The sequence below is a fragment of the Seriola lalandi genome, unplaced genomic scaffold (assembly GCF_002814215.2).
Source record: "Seriola lalandi dorsalis isolate HSWRI2012SDOR001 ecotype SW California unplaced genomic scaffold, Sedor1 jcf7180002054966, whole genome shotgun sequence".
NCBI lineage: Eukaryota > Metazoa > Chordata > Actinopteri > Carangiformes > Carangidae > Seriola > Seriola lalandi.
The window spans coordinates 8-6,735 of NW_019525517.1; the positions used below are offsets into that span (position 1 = coordinate 8).

The 6,728-nt window shown below is 35.2% G+C and overlaps 1 non-coding gene and 1 pseudogene across 1 annotated transcript; both read right to left on the reverse strand.

Moving 5' to 3' along the window:
• Positions 1-221: 221 nt before the first annotated feature.
• On the reverse strand, positions 222-293 carry LOC147817391 (small nucleolar RNA SNORD36; annotated as a pseudogene).
• Positions 294-621: 328 nt separating this feature from the next.
• LOC147817392 (small nucleolar RNA SNORD36) lies at positions 622-695 on the reverse strand. The gene has a single exon (XR_015436420.1). It is a non-coding gene; the product is annotated as a small nucleolar RNA SNORD36 (small nucleolar RNA).
• Between the last annotated feature and the right edge of the window lie 6,033 nt (positions 696-6,728).

Sequence of the window (6,728 nt, forward strand, 5' to 3'; positions counted from 1 at the left end):
ATAAAAATGTCAAAAAAACATCATGCTATATTATGGCATAAAAGGCAATAAAAACAACATAGTATAATAAGGGTTTATACGTCATAGTATAGTATGGCATAAAAATGTCAAAAAAACATCATGCTATATTATGGCATAAAAGGCAATAAAAACAACATAGTATAGTAAGGGTTTAAACAACATAGTATAGTATTGCATAAAAATGTCAAAAAACGTTATACTATATTCAGGCATAAAAATGTCAAAAACTTCATAGTATATTCAGGCATAAAAATGTCAAAAAATCGTCATAGTATAGTAAGGCATAAAAATGTCAAAAAACGTCATAGTATATTCGGTCATAAAAATGTTAAAAAATCGTCATAGTATATTCAGGCATAAAAATGTCAAAAAACGTCATAGTATATTCGGTCATAAAAATGTTAAAAAATCGTCATAGTATATTCAGGCATAAAAATGTCAAAAAACGTCATAGTATATTCGGTCATAAAAATGTTAAAAAATCGTCATAGTATATTCAGGCATAAAAATGTCAAAAAACGTCATAGTATATTCAGGCATAAAAATGTCAAAAAAACGTCATAGTATAGTATTGCATAAAAATGTCATAAAACGTTATACTATATTCAGGCATAAAAATGTCAAAAACTTCATAGTATATTCAGGCATAAAAATGTCAAAAAACGTCATAGTATATTCAGGCATTAAAATGTCAAAAAAACATCATGGTATATTATGGCATAAAAGGCAATAAAAACAACATAGTATAGTAAGGGTTTAAACGACATAGTATAGTTAGGCATAAAAATGTCAAAAAACGTCATAGTATATTCGGGCATAAAAATGTAAAAAAAACGTCATAGTATAGTATGGCATAAAAATGTCAAAAAAACGTCATAGTATATTCGGGCATAAAAATGTCAAAAAAACGTCATAGTATAGTATGGCATAAAAATGTCAAAAAAACGTCATAGTATATTAGGGCATAAAAATGTCAAAAAAACGTCATAGTATAGTATGGCATAAAAATGTCAAAAAAACGTCATGGTATATTTTGGTATAAAAGGCAATAAAAACAACATGGTATAATAAGGGTTTATACGTCATAGTATAGTATTGCATAAAAATGTCAAAAAAACGTCATAGTATAGTATGGCATAAAAATGTAAAAAAAACATCATGCTATATTATGGCATAAAAGGCAATAAAAACATCATAGTATAGTAAGGGTTTAAACACCATAGTATAGTATGGCATAAAAATGTCAAAAAACATTATACTATATTCAGGCATAAAAATGTCAAAAACTTCATAGTATATACAGGCATAAAAATGTCAAAAAAACGTCATGGTATATTTTGGCATAAAAGGCAATAAAAACAACATAGTATAATAAGGGTTTATACGTCATATTATAGTATGGATTAAAAATGTCAAAAAACATCATGCTATATTATGGCATAAAAGGCAAAAAAAAACATATTATAGTAAGGGTTTAAACGACATAGTATAGTAAGGCATAAAAATGTCAAAAAACGTCATAGTATAGTATGGCATAAAAATGTCAAAAAACGTCATAGTATAGTATGGAATAAAAATTTTAAAAAACGTCATAGTATATTTAGGCAAAAAACATCATAAAAACGTCATAGTATAGTAAGGAATAAAGGGACAAAGTATAGTAAGGCATCAAAATGACCAAAAACGTCATAGTACAGTATGGCATAAAAATGTCAAAAAAACATCATGGTATATTATGGCATAAAAGGCAATAAAAACAACATAGTATAGTAAGAGTTTAAACAACATAGTATAGTAAGACATAAAAATGTCAAAAAACGTCATAGTATAGTAAGGCGTAAAAACGTCATAAAATGTCATAAAACTTCATAGTATAGTAATAAACGTTACTATACTATGACATTTTTACACCTTACTATAACATGACATTTTGTGACTTTTTATTAAGTTTTTACGCCTTACTATACTATGATGTTTTTACACCTTACTATACTATGACGTTTTATGACGTTTTATGACGTTTTATGACGTATTATGAAGTTTTTTACACCTTACTATACTATGACATTTTATGACACTTTTACACCTTACTATACCATGACATTTTATGACTTTTTTACGCCTTACTATACTATGACTTTTTATGATGTTTTATGAAGTTTTTATGCCTTACTATACTATGATATTTTCTGACGTTTTTATGCTTTACTATACTATGACCTTTTAAAAAGCTTTTAGACATTACTATACCATGACATTTTATGACGTTTTATGACGTTTTTAGGCCTTACTATACTATTGCGTTTTTAGGCCTTACTATACTATGACGTTTTATGACGCTTTTATGCCTTACTAAACTATGATGTTTTTACACCTTACTATATTTTGTCATTTTATGGCTTTTTAACATCGTCATAAAATGTCATGGTATAGTAAGGTGTAAAAACGTCATAGTATAGTAAGGTGTAAAAACATCTAAGGCCTAAAAACGTTTTAAAAGGTCATAGTATAGTAAAGCATGAAAACGCCAGAAGATGTCATAGTATAGTAAAGCATAAAAACAACATAGTATAGTAAGGCCTAAAAATGTCAAAGTTTAGTAAGGTGTTAAAAAGCCAGAAGACGTCATAGTATAGTAAGGTGTGAAAACATCATAAAATATCTTAGTATAGTAAGGTTTAAAAACATCATAGTATAGTAAGGCCTAAAAACATCATAAAATGCCATAAAACATCATAGCAAGGCATGAAAACATCATAAAAAAATCATTGTATAGTAAGTCATCAAAACGTCATAAAACCTAATAGTATAGTAAGGTGTAAAAAAGTCATAAAATGTCACAGTATAGTAAGGTATAAAAACACAATTAAACATCGCAGTATACTGAGGCATAAAAGCGTCAAAACACGTCATAATACAGTAAGCCGTAAAAAAGTCAGAAGACGATATAGTATAGTAAGACATAACAACAACATAAAACATTGTGGTATAACAAGGCATAAAAATGTCGTATAATAGTAAGTCGTAAAAATGTCAAAGAACATCATAGCATTGTAAAAAAAACGTTAAAAAACGTCATAATATTGTAAGATGTGAAAACATCATAGTATAGTACGCCATAAAAACGACAGTATAATAAGGTTTAAAAACATCAAAAAACGACACAGTATAGCAAGGCGTATAAAAGTCAGAAGACGACATGGTATAATAAGTTGTAAAAACGTCATAAGGCATCGTAATATAGTAAGGCATAATAACGTAATCAAACATCGTAATATAGTGAGTTATTAAGTGTCAAAAAACGTCGTTATATTGAATCAAGAACATCATTTTACACTATCCCATAAAAACATCAACATATCCTGAGTCAGTAATATTATATTATAATTTTATGTTTTACTTACCTTCATATTTACAAATCTACTTTGTTTGCTAAATTTAGACATATTTTCATTATTTCATACATAATAATTACATAATTACATAATCATTTAATATTTACATACCTAACCTTTGCACATACAAAAATACACACCTTCCATCTTTCACACATACACTGTCAGACGTTCACATTCACATACAGTCCATACATGCACTCCAACCTTCCTGCAGACATCCATACATTGATTTATTAATTCATTCACATCATCATACAAGGGGTTCAAGTGTCAGCTCCTCTAGTCCACATGTCCAAGTCTCCAAAGTCCTCCTGACGCTCTTCCATCAGAGCACGGATGTTTGTACGATCTATGAATGTGGAAAGTGTTATAAAGCACTTTTAGTCATTGATAAGACTCAAAAAGTTCTATAGTACTTACTTGCATTCATTTGGTAGAGTATATTCATTCATTCATTCATTCATACATACTTCATACAAACATTCACTCATTCAGTCACGCTTCCTTCTTATAAACATATGATATGGTATTATCAAAAGTAAATAAAATGTTCTGATCAGTTCACTTCATAAAGCTCCACTGAGACACACACACACACACACACACACACACACACACATTTTTATATGTGATAAGGAACATCAGTTCTTAATTTATCTTGCAGTCATGTTGTTGTGTTGCATCATGAAAAAAAACTGAGACAAAATGTCAGAGAGTCTCAGGCAGGAAATTTAAAAAGGTTTCATCATCTTTTAAATCCAACAAACTTCCCAAAACAATGCAGCTTTATTTGTTCAACACTTGAACTGCTTCACATCAGACATGAAATACATGAATCAGGACGTACAAGAAACAAGGCAATATAAGAATCACGAAATGTTTTTGATGTAATTCAGTTTTTAAATGTTTCAGGACTAGTCCAACCGGTCCAACCGGTCCAACCGGACCAACCGGTGCAACCGGACCAACCGGTCCAACCGGTCCAACCGGACCCAGACTGGTTTAATACGCAGAATGTCTTTTTTTGTAAGGGTAAAATATATTTCAAACATAAAACAAATACATTAAATGTGTGGATTACTGCACCTTTAAAATGTCCCAGAAAAAGACATAAAAGAACCTTTTTATTGTCTTCGGTTTAGCGGAGCAGCCGTGAGGTCAAAGGTCGTCAGTGTGAGGACTTCCTGCTCTGAGCTGAGAGCGTCCTCCTCCGCAGGTGAACGAGGATTTGTGGTTTTCAGCTGCACATTAAATATAGATGCAGCTGCTGGTTTTCGTTGTGACAGCCGTTAGAAAGCCGCTCTGAGTCAGATCACTTCCTGTTTGATCAGAGGTTTATTCAAAGTGTCGACAGCTCAGTTCAGTCAGAGTTCAGCTGATCCATCAGACCAAGAAACAAAGTGAATCTGAATCCTGATGGTTTGACTGAGCGACACACACAAGGTTTATTCCATCGTTGAGTTACGAGGAAATTTCACTCACGAACTGCAGAGTAAAAGTCACGAGAACATCGTGAACGTTTTATTTCAGTCAGGGATGGATCACTGAGGCTGATCACAAACCACCACAAACACACAGAATTACAACAGCAAGACGAGAAACAACCACTAACAGATTCACGACGACATCCACTAGAATTGTTTCATGTGTCTTTCAGTCTGGGGGGGTCGTGCTCCGGGAGGGTGGGGGGCGTTTACACGTCTGACTGGATATATAATGAAGAGTAGGAACTGTGGTATTCTGTATTTCTGATTCTATCACAGATGGATGAGGCGGTCGAGGTCGAGGTCGAGGGCGGGGTCAAGGTGACAGCTGACGGTTCACTGACGGCGAGGGTTTCCACGACGAGCAGGTCAGGTGACAAACAGTAATTGAGAGGCTTTAGAGTGAAGGGGAGGACAGATTGTTAGCGACGGGTAATTCACTCACAAATGAGTCAATGAAAAGCTATTTCATTCTGGTTGCCATGGCGCCCAGATGGGTAATGATTGAGCAGAGTGTTTGTGTGTGAGAGGTACAAACAGGAAATCAAAACAACACCACAGGTATCCGTCCGTCCCTCAGTCATTCGGTCTCCATGGATACTGCTGCCTCAGTGATGTGAGTCGGTTACACGCCTTTCTTCTCAGCACTGAGGGTCGCTGCTGACGGACAGGAGGGAGAGGTCAAAGGTCACAGGGAGAGTCACACACTGTCAGCTGCTGAATTCTGAGAATAAAAGAAACATTTCATTTCATGATTATTGTATTAAATCCGCATTTGTAATCAGATCTTTCAGGTCCCAGTCGGACTGCGTCTCACAGCCGATGGAGGTGATGTCATGTCGTCCGTCTCTGATTGGACTTCATGTCCCTGCCGTCCTCCACCCGTCTCATATCAGATGTTATTTCCCTCCACGGTTGGAGGGATGAGACGTGTAATCTTCAGGACTGAGTCTGTGCTTCCTCCTCGTCCTCTCCTGACATTCAAACTCTCACATGCGGGTTTATCTCCCGACACAGTCGACTGTGGAGGATTTCAGGGTTGGACGTCTTCGCCCGAGCAACCGCCACCGCCACAAGCTCTGGAATCAGATGAGAGGAACTGAAATGTCACGCTCCTGAGGAGATGTGACCGACGGAGCAGACGAAGGAAACAGACAAACATCAGCTGGGAAGGAACAAACAGAAATTCATCAGGTTTCACATCCTGAAAATACACACCACAAGGACACGTTTCACACCGACCGTGACGACCGTGAAACCGTGACGACCGCGAAACCGTGACGACCGCGAAACCGTGACGACCGCGAAACCGTGACGACCGTGAAACCGTGACGGTACATGTACATTAAACAAAAGCCACTCAGTGATTGTGATTTAACCCAAAGATCTTTATTAACATGTATGACACGAGGCGATCTGCTCTTCCTGTTTCCATCCGGCTCCACACTCTGCTCTTTTTACAAATGATTAGAAAAACTGTACAGTAGAAAAACAAATGTAAAAAGTCTGAATGTGTCTTGAAGGTTTCAAGTCAGCGGAGAGACTGAACTCTAAAAAGGGCTTTGCTCTCTTCTTCTACGACAAACAACCTCGGAAACAAAGACTCACTGCAGAACGTCACCTATTTAAACACAGAAGAACAAAACGTTTCATGCAGCAACTTGAAAAAGAGCCTGAGAGTGTTGATGCAGACGGACGAGGAGAGAGAGGAAACACACAGCAAGCAGTTTTAAAATGAACCAATCAGGTGGCCGCGTCTTCACATCTATGACTTTCACACCGGAAAACAACCATCACTGGAAACTGAACTATTCACGCTTAGTTT